The following is a 15,975-nucleotide window of genomic DNA, read 5'->3' on the forward strand; positions in this document are numbered from 1 at the left end:
CAACAGCAGAACAATGTAACAAACAGAACAGTGTAACAGCAGAACAGTGTAACTAACAGAACAGTGTAACAGCAGAACAGTGTAACTAACAGAACAGTGTAACAGCAGAACAGTGTAACAAACAGAACAGTGTGTAACAAACAGAACAGTGCAACAGCAGAACAATGTAACAAACAGAACAGTGTAACAGCAGAACAGTGTAACAACAGAACAGTGTAACAGCAGAACAGTGTAACAAACAGAACAGTGTGTAACAAACAGAACAGTGCAACAGCAGAACAATGTAACAAACAGAACAGTGTAACAGCAGAACAGTGTAACAACAGAACAGTGTAACAGCAGAACAATGTAACTAACAGAACAGTGTAACAGCAGAACAGTGTAACAGCAGAACAGTGTAACAGCAGAACAGTGTAACAAACAGAACAGTGTGTAACAAACAGAACAGTGCAACAGCAGAACAATGTAACAAACAGAACAGTGTAATAGCAGAACAGTGTAACAACAGAACAGTGTAACAGCAGAACAGTGTAACAAACAGAACAGTGTGTAACAAACAGAACAGTGCAACAGCAGAACAATGTAACAAACAGAACAGTGTAACAGCAGAACAGTGTAACAACAGAACAGTGTAACAGCAGAACAATGTAACAAACAGAACAGTGTAACAGCAGAACAGTGTAACTAACAGAACAGTGTAACAGCAGAACAGTGTAACTAACAGAACAGTGTAACAGCAGAACAGTGTAACAAACAGAACAGTGTGTAACAAACAGAACAGTGTAACAGCAGAACAGTGTAACTAACAGAACAGTGCAACAGCAGAACAATGTAACAAACAGAACAGTGTAACAGCAGAACAGTGTAACTAACAGAACAGTGTAACAGCAGAACAGTGTAACTAACAGAACAGTGCAACAGCAGAACAGTGTAACTAACAGAACAGTGTAACAGCAGAACAATGTAACAAACAGAACAGTGTAACAGCAGAACAGTGTAACTAACAGAACAGTGTAACAGCAGAACAGTGTAACTAACAGAACAGTGCAACAGCAGAACAATGTAACAAACAGAACAGTGTAACAACAGAACAGTGTGTAACAAACAGAACAGTGTAACAGCAGAACAGTGTAACAGCAGAACAGTGTAACTAACAGAACAGCGTAACAGCAGAACAATGTAACAAACAGAACAGTGTAACAGCAGAACAATGTAACTAACAGAACAGTGTAACAGCAGAACAGTGTAACAGCAGAACAGTGTAACAAACAGAACAGTGTGTAACAAACAGAACAGTGCAACAGCAGAACAATGTAACAAACAGAACAGTGTAATAGCAGAACAGTGTAACAACAGAACAGTGTAACAGCAGAACAGTGTAACAAACAGAACAGTGTGTAACAAACAGAACAGTGCAACAGCAGAACAATGTAACAAACAGAACAGTGTAACAGCAGAACAGTGTAACAACAGAACAGTGTAACAGCAGAACAATGTAACAAACAGAACAGTGTAACAGCAGAACAGTGTAACTAACAGAACAGTGTAACAGCAGAACAGTGTAACTAACAGAACAGTGTAACAGCAGAACAGTGTAACAAACAGAACAGTGTGTAACAAACAGAACAGTGTAACAGCAGAACAGTGTAACTAACAGAACAGTGCAACAGCAGAACAATGTAACAAACAGAACAGTGTAACAGCAGAACAGTGTAACTAACAGAACAGTGTAACAGCAGAACAGTGTAACTAACAGAACAGTGCAACAGCAGAACAGTGTAACTAACAGAACAGTGTAACAGCAGAACAATGTAACAAACAGAACAGTGTAACAGCAGAACAGTGTAACTAACAGAACAGTGTAACAGCAGAACAGTGTAACTAACAGAACAGTGCAACAGCAGAACAATGTAACAAACAGAACAGTGTAACAACAGAACAGTGTGTAACAAACAGAACAGTGTAACAGCAGAACAGTGTAACAGCAGAACAGTGTAACTAACAGAACAGCGTAACAGCAGAACAGTGTAACAAACAGAACAGTGTAACAACAGAACAGTGTAACAATAGAACAGTGTAACAACAGAACAGTGTAACAACAGAACAATGGAACAAACAGAACAGTGTAACAACAGAACAGTGTAACAACAGAACAGCGTAACAAACAGAACAGCGTAACAACAGAACAGTGTAACAAATAGAACAGTGTAACTAACATAACAGTGTAACAGCAGAACAGTGTAACAATAGAACAGGAACAGCAGTGTAACAACAGAACAGTGGAACAACAGAACAGTGTCCGAACAGGACAAATAGAACAGTGTAACTAACAGAACAGTGTAACAGCAGAACAGTGTAACAAACAGAACAGTGTAACAATAGAACAGTGTAACAACAGAACAGTGTAACAACAGAACAATGGAACAAACAGAACAGTGTAACAACAGAACAGTGTAACAAACAGAACAGTGTAACTAACAGAACAGTGTAACAGCAGAACAGTGTAACAAACAGAACAGTGTAACAACAGAACAGTGTAACAACAGAACAGTGTAACAAACAGAACAGTGTAACAATAGAACAGTGTAACAACAGAACAGTGTAACAACAGAACAATGGAACAAACAGAACAGTGTAACAACAGAACAGTGTAACAACAGAACAGCGTAACAAACAGAACAGCGTAACAACAGAACAGTGTAACAAATAGAACAGTGTAACTAACATAACAGTGTAACAGCAGAACAGTGTAACAATAGAACAGTGTAACAACAGAACAGTGTAACAACAGAACAATGGAACAAACAGAACAGTGTAACAACAGAACAGTGTAACAAACAGAACAGTGTAACTAACAGAACAGTGTAACAGCAGAACAGTGTAACAGCAGAACAGTGGAACAAACAGAACAGTGTAACAACAGAACAGTGTAACAACAGAACAGTGGAACAAACAGAACAGTGTAACAACAGAACAGTGTAACAACAGAACAGTGTAACAAATAGAACAGTGTAACTAACAGAACAGTGTAACAGCAGAACAGTGTAACAAACAGAACAGTGTAACAACAGAACAGTGTAACAACAGAACAGTGTAACAACAGAACAATGGAACAAACAGAACAGTGTAACAACAGAACAGTGTAACAAACAGAAGAGTGTAACTAACAGAACAGTGTAACAGCAGAACAGTGTAACAAACAGAACAGTGTAACAACAGAACAGTGGAAAAACAGAACAGTGGAACAAACAGAACAGTGTAACAACAGAACAGTGTAACAACAGAACAGTGGAACAAACAGAACAGTGTAACAACAGAACAGTGTAACAAATAGAACAGTGTAACTAACAGAACAGTGTAACAGCAGAACAGTGTAACAAACAGAACAGTGTAACAACAGAACAGTGTAACAACAGAACAGTGTAACTAACAGAACAGTGTAACAAATAGAACAGTGTAACTAACAGAACAGTGTAACAGCAGAACAGTGTAACAAACAGAACAGTGTGCAACAAACAGAACAGTGTAACAGCAGAACAGTGTAACTAACAGAACAGTGCAACAGCAGAACAATGTAACAAACAGAACAGTGTAACAGCAGAACAGTGTAACTAACAGAACAGTGTAACAGCAGAACAGTGTAACTAACAGAACAGTGTAACAGCAGAACAGTGTAACAAACAGAACAGTGTGTAACAAACAGAACAGTGCAACAGCAGAACAATGTAACAAACAGAACAGTGTAACAGCAGAACAGTGTAACAACAGAACAGTGTAACAGCAGAACAGTGTAACAAACAGAACAGTGTGTAACAAACAGAACAGTGCAACAGCAGAACAATGTAACAAACAGAACAGTGTAACAGCAGAACAATGTAACTAACAGAACAGTGTAACAGCAGAACAGTGTAACAGCAGAACAGTGTAACAAACAGAACAGTGTGTAACAAACAGAACAGTGCAACAGCAGAACAATGTAACAAACAGAACAGTGTAATAGCAGAACAGTGTAACAACAGAACAGTGTAACAGCAGAACAGTGTAACAAACAGAACAGTGTGTAACAAACAGAACAGTGCAACAGCAGAACAATGTAACAAACAGAACAGTGTAACAGCAGAACAGTGTAACAACAGAACAGTGTAACAGCAGAACAATGTAACAAACAGAACAGTGTAACAGCAGAACAGTGTAACTAACAGAACAGTGTAACAGCAGAACAGTGTAACTAACAGAACAGTGTAACAGCAGAACAGTGTAACAAACAGAACAGTGTGTAACAAACAGAACAGTGTAACAGCAGAACAGTGTAACTAACAGAACAGTGCAACAGCAGAACAATGTAACAAACAGAACAGTGTAACAGCAGAACAGTGTAACTAACAGAACAGTGTAACAGCAGAACAGTGTAACTAACAGAACAGTGCAACAGCAGAACAGTGTAACTAACAGAACAGTGTAACAGCAGAACAATGTAACAAACAGAACAGTGTAACAGCAGAACAGTGTAACAGCAGAACAGTGTAACTAACAGAACAGTGCAACAGCAGAACAATGTAACAAACAGAACAGTGGAACAAACAGAACATCACGCCCGCCTCCCATGCCAGAGACCCAAGTTCAAATCCCGCTTGGAGCAGGTCATGCAGGACCAGTTACAGAGGTGCCCTGACCCGGATGGGAGTGATGGTGAGTGTAATAATAGCCAGCTGGTAAGTAGCTGTGCTTCATTCCCCTGGCGTCAAGTGGCGCACTAGCGACTGACACTAAAGGCTGTATTCTTTAGCCTCCTTGTTTGCGCTCCCGCCTCCCACACAGGAGAGACCGGTTCGAATCCCGCTTGGAGCAGGTCGAGCAGGACCGGTTACACATGTACATGCATCACAGGAGATTTGTGTCATTTCTAGCACATCTCAAATTCTGTATTGTGTTTAATAGAATTCTGTGCTGGAAATGACGCTGACAGAAATGACATTTTTAACATTTTTAAAATAAACTGATTGACTCTTTTGAATGGCAAAGGCTAATTTAATAGTTCATATTTTATATATCCTAAATACAATTCAATTATATTTTCACACTTTTTGCGTAATTTGGCAAAATTACAGCTTGATTGGAAATATTTTTCATAGTTAAATATTCAAAGTCTGGTTTTGGGACAAGACTAAAACAGTCAAATCTATACATAAAAGACATTTGAAAAGTACCAAAAATAAATGATGAAGGCGTGCCAAAAAGGTTCAAAGTCTGTTTTAATGAGACCTTCATATAACATAAAGAAAAAAGTTGATGGGCTCTATTTTCATGAGTGTGCAAAGCGCAAAATCTTTCAATGAGAATACTAATTCTTAGTGCAATTTTTGTCCCAGCGCAAAGATCAAGTTAGCATGGGTGTGAGTGTTTGCGCTACTTTGTGTTAATGTGGGCAAACTGTGGGTGTATTGTATATAAATAATAAAGAACAAGTCATTTCTAGTCAATGACCTCATCACCACAAACAACCGGGACTTTATGTTTCTAAATGAGACTTTGTTAGATAACAGCTACAGTACAACAGTTCTCAATGAATCAGCCCTTCCAATCTTTACTTTCATGAGTGTCTGTAGAGCTGTTAGGAGAGGTGGAGGATTAGCGGCAATATTTAAAGATGTCTTTCAATGCAAGCAAGTGTCACTTGGTGATTACTTGACCTTTGAATATCCAAGTATTGTACTAAAAGGTGCATTCTATTTATAATTATTTATAGGCCTCCAAAATACTCTCCTGGCTTTGTTGATGATTTTACAGAACTGTTATCAACAGCCTCCTCTGAATTTGACTGTTTTGTTATTGCTGGGGATTTCAAGATTCATATAGATAATCCCGAGCACAACACTGCAAAAGAACTCACAGCAGTTTTAAACACTTTTGATCTGACTCAACATATAGATGGACCCATACACAATCATGGACACACTCTTGATCTGCTCATTAGTAAGGGTCTGAACATTTCATCCACTAATTATTAAGGACGTTGCGCTATCTGACCATTTCTGTATTTTCTTTGAAATATTGATTTTCCTGCTTCTGAAGTTAGATCTGTCTGGGTCAAAAAGAGGTACATGAATGAGAACACTAGTGTGCAATTTATCAAGGCTAGATCTTTGAAACAGAGTATATACCCAGACTGTGTTGATGATCTCCTCGATAGCTTTAACTCAAAAAGTAAATATGCTATTGATGGCATTGCTCCTGTAAAGGTCTGGACGATCACTGGCAGGCGTAAAACACCTTGGAGAAACACAACAGCAGTGAAAAAGATGAAAAGAAAATGCAGGAAAGCAGAACAAATGTGGCGGAAAACACAACTTGAAGTCCATTATAATATCTATAAAGACAGCCTTCATGCTTTCAATTTGGAATTAGGCACAGCTAGACAGACCTTCTTCTCAAACATTATTAACTGCAATATAAACAACACCCACACTCTTTTTGCTACTGTAGAGAGACTAACAAACCCCCCAAACACACGTTCCCTGTGAAATGCTCTCTGACAGAAAATGCAATGAGTTTGCATCTTTTTTCATGAAGAAGATCAATGATATTAGAATGGCGATCAGCTCGTCCTCATGTTGCACTGAGGTCAGACAGCACCCACCACAAAAACTTCAGAAATTAGTCACTATGTCTGATTTTGAGGCAATTGATGGCAAAACCCTGGAAGAAATAGTACATCATCTTAAAACGTCAACCTGCTGTCTTGACACACTCCCCACAACATTTTTCAAAAATGTGTTTAACTGTCTGAAAAAAGATCTGTTCGAAATAGTAAATGTGTCACTCCTTTCAGGCACGTTTCCAAAGTCGCAGTTGTCACGCCCCTTCTTAAAAAGAACAATCTAGATAACTCAATATTGAACAACTAAGACCAATTTCAAATCTTCCTTTCATAGGCAAAATCTTTGAAAAGGTTGTTTTCAATCAGCTGAACAAATTCTTAAACTCGAATGACTACTTGGACAATTTCCAGTCTGGTTTCAGACCGCATCACAGCACAGAGACGGCACTCATAAAGATCCTTAATGATATTCGGCTAAATACCGATTCAGGCAAAATATCAGTGCTGGTATTATTAGATCTCAGTGCTGCTTTTGACACTGTTGACCACAACATTCTCCTAGACAGACTGGAAAACTGAGTAGGGCTCTCTGGGACGGCCCTCAGCTGGTTCAGGTCTTATCTAGAAGGGAGGGGTTACTTAGTGATCTTCTGCTGTGCCAGGGAATGTTAACAACAATTAAAGTGTGTATCAACAATTTTTGGTTATCCTCTGTTTAATCAGGGAAGGTTAACAACAGTTATGGATGGTGTTAACAATTTAATATTCTTTTTATCCTTATTCGTTTTAATCATTTAAAGAATTTTCTCATTTATTTTATTTTTATTCTTATTTCATGTTCTTAATTGTTTTTTATTTATTTTTTTATTGAATCTTGTATTTTCTTTAAAACTTTATATGTAAAGCACTTTGAATTGCCATTGTGTATGAAATGTGCTGTATAAATTTGCTATTTTCCTTATAAATATGTCATTGCGCTAACACGTTTCAATACCACCTCTTAACTCTGCGCAAAGTCCAAATTCAGTTCCTGCATTTGCAGTTTTTGAGATTTCACCAGCAGGTGGCAATAAATTTCATGTCCAAACTCTGAAAGTACAAAACATCAAATAATGTCCCTACAGTCACTGTCAAAGCTGTTTGTTGAAGCAAAAAATTATGAGATTTGTGTTAAACCTTCTCGAGGTCATGGTTTATTTTTTCAATTATTATTATTATTATTATTGTTATGTTTATATGTATTATTATTTTTGTATATTTACAACTGCATTTATGATTTAATTTGTAGCCTCCTAGCAATTTTGCACCAGTTGTAGAGTGATTTTTAAGTCACTGCAAAAGGTGGTGGAACAAGTTGGAGAGAGTAAAATTTTTGGATTTGATATGATTTTTTTGGACCACTTTGTTATTTTGATTATATTTGCGTTTTGTTTGAACTTAGAAATATTTTTGGTTCATTTTTTTCATGTTTCAAAAAATGCATTTATTTTTTCAATATCCAAATCGACCGGTAGAAGTGAAGTGTGTGCCGATTCAATCACTGTTTTTTTTTTTTCCCCAATTTGGAATGCCCAATTCCCAATGCGCTCTAAGTCCTCGTGGTGGCGTAGTGACTCGCCTCAATCCGGATGGTGGAGGACGAATCTCAGTTGCCTCCGCGTCTGAGACCGTCAATCCGCCCATCTTATCACGTGACTTGTTGAGTGCGTTACCGCGGAGACATAGCGCATGTGGAGGCTTCACGCTATTCTCCGCGGTATCCACGCTCAACTCACCACACGGCCCACCGAGAGCGAGAACCACATTATAACGACCACGAGGAGGTTACCCCATGTGACTTTACCCTCCCTAGCAACTGGGCCAATTTGGTTTCTTAGGAGACCTAGCTAGAATCAACTAAACTAGTCAATTCATTAAACTGAACAAATTTGTGAAACAGAAGCAAGACACACCAAAATACCTTTTATTTTTTCTTCACAATTGTGCAGATCCTTTTCTTTTCTTGAATCATTAAAATAGATAAAGTTGGTGCTTTTAGCTTATTTTTTTTTATTTTTTTAAATAACCCCGAAAAACATGTTCGTCGATCAGTGATTATCTCAACTTTTTCGCCCCTCATGAGTTTGCATCCCTATGCGGTATAAACTTTAGGCAACGATGACAGTCGGAACACTGATTAAAAAAAAAAAAAAAATTCACACTGGGTTCGTAGCTTGGTGATTCGGCCTTAATACCTTGGGATGTGAAATAATTTTCATTAATTCAACGATCGGAGTCAGCTTATACCACAGTTACCACATGTAGCATGCGGAAAACACGGAATCTAGTCAAAAATGGCATTAGCAATAAACCGCAGAATGTCATGGAATATGACATATTGTATTTGGACGAAAATGAATGTTTGAACGTGCAGTTAATCAAATTAAAATTGTAATATGTCCTTGTGTGATAATTGAACTAAAAAAGTCTCTGATTTAATTTAATAAATAAATAATCTACAAGTGATGCACGCTTCAAAAAGAATGTGTAGAGACACTCTCATACACTGAAAACACCTCATCATGATCATCATGTGCACTCTTGTGTGTGTGAGACGACAGAGATCACTCTGAAGTGAGCAGTACATACAGACTACATATTTATTTCACTGAATCACAGCTTTACGGGGATTAATAATCACACTGGGCCATGCAGCAAACTGCTTTGTTTGGGCTCTAACAGGTGGCGCTGCTCTGCGGGCGCCACGGACACACACCCGTGCTGCTGTTTGTTTGTTGTTTTGTTTGGCCTTTTTGTGAGCAATTAGTATGCCCTATGTGCAATTCGTTTGATTGGGACAAACGGATGGCATTAGAGCTCCATGGCGGCAGAGACTATGGAGAAGAGGCCGGAGAGGAGGTGTTCGACAACGGCTACGGAGAAGAGGCAATCGACCGCCACTGCCATCTATGATCCTGAGTAACGCAAAGTCGCTCAGGAATAAGATGGATGAACTCCGAATCCTAACAAGGGGATGCTTTGAGTACCGTGAGTCCTGAATTATTCTTTTCACCGAGACTTGGTTATATCCAGAGATCCCTGACAGTCTTGTTGGAACAGAGAGATTCTCACACATTCGCTCTGATAGAAGCGAGGAAAGGAAAAATGGGAAATAGCAAAGGGGGTGGGCTCTGCTTGTATATAAATGACAAGTGGTGCAGACAGCACACAGTCCGGGAGAAAATCTGTAACCCTGATGTAGAACTGTTATGTGTGAGTCTCAGGCCGTTCTACCAACCCCGAGAGTTTGGTAATATTCTCATCTGCTCTGTTTATGTACCCCTCAACGGCAATGCCTTAAGGGCTGCGACACAGGTGGCAGACTGTGTTCACGAACAAATACAGCGCACCCCAAACGCCCTGATTTTCATCATGGGAGATCTAAATCATTGTAACTTAAATACTGCATTACCAGGTTTTGAACAGTATATTAAATGCGACACCAGGAAGAATAGGACTCTGGACAAATGCTATGGTAATGTAAAACATGCATACACAGCCATAGCTAAACCACCCCTGTCTAATTCTGACCATAATACTGTTCACCTGATCCCTACATACAAGACAGCCCTACAGAGCCGTAAACCCCTGGTTAAATCTATTAATGCACGGTCAGAAGACAGCTTAGAAACATTGAAAGGTTGCTTTCTATGCACGGACTGGGATATTTTCTCTAGGGAGCTGAGCCTGGACAATGGCACAGAAGTTACCACAGATTACATAAAATTCTGTGTTGACACTGTGATCCCAAAACGGAAAATAAAAGTCTACCCCAACAACAAATCTTACATCACAAAGGAGGTGAAGGACTGTATTAACAGAAAAAGCAGGCATTTAAGACCAGTGACCACTTGTAACTTAAAACTGTACAAAAGGAGTTGAACCAGAGGCTCAAAGAAGCAAAGGAACACCACAGGGAGGCGACAGAGGAAAACCTCCAGACTATGAACTCTAAAAAACTATGGGACTCAATGAAAATAGCCATCAACATGAAACCCACAAATAAATCTTTGCATGTTGTAGATGAACTGGCAAAAGCACTCTGCCAAAACAAGAGGCTACTGATGATGTTGATAGGCTAGAGATTGACCCTAAATCCATCAACAAGGTCCTTAAGCAAATCAATGTCAACAAGGCCACAGGTCCAGATGGTATCTCTGCTTTTCTATTAAGAACATGTGCAGATGAATTGACACCATTTCCAGAAGTCCCTACATTCTCATACCGTACCGACACAATGGAAAAAGGCAATCATCACACCTGTCCCTAAGAAACCCTGTTCACAGGAGAATAATGATTTTAGACCTATTGCTTTAACCTCTGTTGTGATGAAGTGTATGGAGAAGCTCATTGTGAGCAAACTACAGCTGGATGTAGGCCCACAGCTAGATCCCTACCAGTTCGCATACAAACACCAGAGAGGCACTGATGATGTAACCAACAGCATAGTGCACCTAGTGACTAAACACCTTGAGAATCCTAGTGCCTATGCTAGACTGTTATTTGTAGATATTAGCTTAGCCTTTAACACTCTGCAGCCTCATGTTCTCCTGAAAATACTGCAGCAGATGAATGTCAACCCCTTTATTATTAAGTGGTACCATTCATTTCTGACCAATCGCAGCCAGCAGGTCAGGGTGAACAGGGCGTTGTCTGAACCCTAGACCATCAGCACCGGCGCCCCCCAGGGGTACGTCAGTTCCCCTACTGCTTGTATCTTTTGAGAAGCACACAAAATATGTATTATTGAGTTTCTTTGCATTTATTTACATACTGTACCTGTATGCAGTGTGTGATGCTGAGAACTTCAGAAAAAAGGTAAGGTGATTCTTACACTTTGAAGACAAGTTTATTGTGTGATGAGTCTTTTCTCATGAACAAATTTACTGGTTAAAATTATTTTGTATACCAGGGGTTGGCAACCTAGGGCACACGTGCCATCATTGGCACGTGAAGGGGTAATCACTGGCACATGACAGTGAGACAGTTAAGTTAATAAGGGAAGAGTTATTAAGGGAAAAGAATCACTCACATAGTGTGATTCAAAAGTTTGATTCAAAATCTAAATTAATCCTGGAAATTAAAGTTTCAGGATTCTGAAAATTGTATAGCATAAAATAAGAAATATTTAAGATTCCACACAATTTGTAGGACACTAATGTTTTTTTATTTACTGTGTTTAATCCTTTTGTTCAAAAGGTCAGATTTCTGTACCTCCATTGAAGCACAGTGGACTTCTGAAACACATATATAGCCTAACAAAAATTAACCCAAAATGTGCTTCATGTGGTAAATATCAAAATTAAGTTAAGAATACTATATATTTAACATAGCATGTCAATTAATAAATATTCCTCGGCACAGTGATTAACAAGAAGTATTAAAAACAACACTTCATGTTAAAAAGTTGTAGACTATCACACAAAGTGACAAGGCTTGCACTTCATTAAATTATATTATTTTAATATTTAAAATATATTAAATATAAAAAATGTTGGTATATATATATATATATATATATAAAATTAATTATATTAATATAATATATATATATATATATATATATATATATATATATATATATTATATTAATATAATTAATTGTGTATATATATATATATATATATATATATATATATATATATATATATATATATATATATATATTAATATAATAATGTATATGAAAGCTTTTACATCTTAGATAAAAATATTTTTAAAAAAATTTTGCTTTTAAAATTAATTTGTGTTCTTATTGTGAACCTATATAAATTAAATTACACATTATATTCAGATATTTTTTCTCCCGCAGCAACAGCTGTGTTTCTTCTTGTTGTGTACATTCTTTACTTCTTCATACTTTAATAACAAACACTTGATCTTCAGCGGAGACGTAAATAAATCTGAATTGATCGTGAGACGTAAATCGTGTGACTCCAAGTTTCATTGCCTGTTCATGGCAAACGTCACTCATTCATGTGCACGTGCTTCAGGAGTAAACACGAACTTCTTGAGATCGATAAACCCGATCTTAACCGGTTTGGCTTTATCTGGTTTTGTCGACCTGAGTTTGTTCAACTAGCCTCTTTCAACAGGAAGTGAAGAGGTGCCAAACTAGCGTGCCCCTAATAAGTGACAGCTTAAAAAAGTTGACTTCATAAGTACTTTTATAAGTTTGAAATTAAATTTGTAAAAAAAAAAAAAAAAAAAGTTACGTCATTCATGGAAAGTGCTCCATAAGATTGATTTTTCATACTATGCTAATCAAGTGGCTGACATCCATTTGTTTCTTCTCTTTTAGAACATGAAAGTGAAAGTCTCAGGAATGTCAAGCTTTCTAAATTTCCTGAACTGCTGGACGGTGAACAACAGAAAGCAAAGAGCATTACTGAGAAGAACAGCGAGAACGCCACCTTACTGCAATGACAAACTCATGCGTATCTTACTGTGAGTCATAATACAAAATCTCTCTGAATCTGTGTTTCTAACCTCATCAGATTAGACGTGTACAGTGCTTTTATTGTTGCATTAAATATGACGAATGGTTTGACAGGAGCTTCCGAAGTGTATGAAGATCCTGCAGTGTCTTATTCTGGATCTCAGACTGAAAACTCAGAAAGATCTGGACAGGAAGAAGATTGAGGACTTTGAAGCCAAATGTGAGATCGGTTTGCTGAAGATAAGGTATGAGCATTGATGCTTCTGTAATATTAAGCTCATCTGTATTGTAATAATAATGAGTTTACTTCTAAAGGGCCGAGATGCTTGAAGTTCAGCTTGACACGTGAGTAGCACCAACCAGCAGTTTCCTTTGTATCTGCTGTTAGTTTCAGCGATGTGTTGTCGATAGTCTTGAGCCATCAGTTACATTCTCATCGTTATTCTAAAGGAGAAGCTCAATGCAGAGCTGAAAACTTCAGAGATGGAGAAACAGGCAGTGGAGTCCACGCTGGCATCATTTGAAATCTACAGCAAAGATTTTGAGGCTCTCACAGAGGAATACTCGAGACTTCGACAGGAGATGGCCACTAAATCATGGGCACTGAAAGAATTCGCCACATAAATGGAGGAAATATAGCTGAAAGAAGATTTTGCTCATTACTTAAAGGGATAGTTCACCCAAAAATGAAGATTCTCTCATCATTTACTCACCCTCATGCCATTCCAGATGTGTATGATTTTCTTTTTTCTGCAGGACACAAATGAAGATTTTTAGAAGAATATTTCAGCTCTGTAGGTTCATACAATGCAAGTGAATTGTGACCAGAACTTTGAAGCTCAAAAAAGCACATAAAGGCAGCATAAAAGTAATCAATAAGACTCCAGTGGTTTAATCCATGTCTTCAGAAGTGATATGATAGATGTGGGTGAGAAACAGATCAATATTTAAGTCCTTTTTTACTATAAATCTCCACTTTCACTTTCTTCTTTCCACTCTTCTTCAGCTGGGCATTGTTCTGCACCTCACTAGCTTCAACGAAGGATTCTACAAATCTGTTCCTGACTTCCACAATGCACACACTCATCCTACGAACACACTCTTCAAGGATTGTCCCCAAGCGTGGCCTCAGCCGAGACTGAGCTGTTGAATTAGCCACGCCCCCTCTTTCCAAAACCCCGCACTCCAAAGTTATCAAATGAGCTTTATTGAGACCGATATCGTGCAGAAACGGCTGTTAAAATAAACAGCAGCAAAATAGCGCCCTCTACTGACAACTGTTATGAACCACATGGCATAAAATGGCATTAAGCCTCAATTCGCTGCAACTACAATACTATGAGAATACGAAAACTTATTTACAGGTCGAAAGTGTCATTGTCCGCGGACACATTTTTGTTTGCTGTTTACAGAGTCTAGAGGTGTCACAGAGACCGGTGAGATATCTCACAACACTTATTTAAGTAATATCTTTCAGGGAGTACGAAATTGTTTTTGCATACATTTCCGTGAAAAAATGGCATCTTTAAGAATTTCTTTTTACACCTGAACGAAAAATGCAGAAGAAGTTCTCTGGAAGTATATCAGGGCCTTAACCGCATGCAGAAAAATGAAATATACGCTAGCCCAGAGGTTGGCAACCTATAGAACAACGGAGGGGAAAATCTTTCACACCTGCATGCCAATCTACCTCTTTATGTAATCCTTCATCATAATCATGCAGCGTGTTTTATGTGGTTATGAACTGGTAAGTTAGACACTTTTAAAGTGTGACGAGACTGCGCTAGTCAGTGGACGAACACAGCGCATCTTAACCATTGGTGTATCACAAGCCACTGATCAATTCTGGCAGCGCTTGAAAACACGGTAGGATGAACGGATGACATCCTGAATTTTCTTATTTTATTTGTTGCTTTTTTGTTTCAGAACACTTGATGTAAATAGGGAAAAGAACAAACACTCATAGAGCCTCATTCATGAAAGTTTTGTAAATATATGAGTAAATTGGGAGTTATTTACATGTAAAGCGGACTTTTCCGAAAACTTTCCTCCGGATTCACAAACGCTTCATACTCCCCAGATTTGTAAGTTAAACGTGTATGTTAGTGAATTACAAACATTCGTAAATGGGGGCGTGTGCACGTTCATTCACTATTAACATAATCCACGCCCACGAAAATGCCATATAAGGCTTTTTCTATTTTTCCCCGTTGTATTGTGTACGCACCTGCACACGATGTGTTTATTTATAGGTTTAACAGCATTAGCATTGGCCATACGTTATCAACTGAACATGATTTATCGATGCCTATACTAAATTATGAAACCTAAATTATAGAGCTCATATCAAATGAAGAAACTGTCCAACCAGTCACATTAGAGGGCATACATTTTTTTCGAGAAAACCAAACACAAACTGCGTCTTCCCAAAAACCCATGTCAAGCACAATAATATATACAGTATATATACACATTTTACAAAGAAAACAACAAACCTATTTTTAACTAATTTATGTTATTGATTAAGGTGAAATTCACTCATTCAATTATTAGTTAATTTTTTCATTACTTATTTCATTTCACTTCTATCAAAATGTAGTCATGAAAGTTTTCCTAAAAAAGAACACAAGACGTTCAGATTTCTTACATACAATTTACACGTGGTCGGGAGCAGGTGTAAATTATGGTCTTACCAACGAACCTTTTAAAAATATGAAAACTTTTACTTTTAAAAAATGTACGTTTACAGCTTTATGAACAGTTTACACAACTCATTCGTGAGGCCCATAGTGCGGTTCAAAAGTCTGATTCAAAATCTAAATTAAATCTGGAAATTAACAGTTTCAGGATTTTTTGTATTATATAAAATAAGAAATATTTAAGATTGATCACAATTTTA

Source organism: Myxocyprinus asiaticus, chromosome 3 (genome assembly GCF_019703515.2).
Source record: "Myxocyprinus asiaticus isolate MX2 ecotype Aquarium Trade chromosome 3, UBuf_Myxa_2, whole genome shotgun sequence".
Classification (NCBI taxonomy): domain Eukaryota; kingdom Metazoa; phylum Chordata; class Actinopteri; order Cypriniformes; family Catostomidae; genus Myxocyprinus; species Myxocyprinus asiaticus.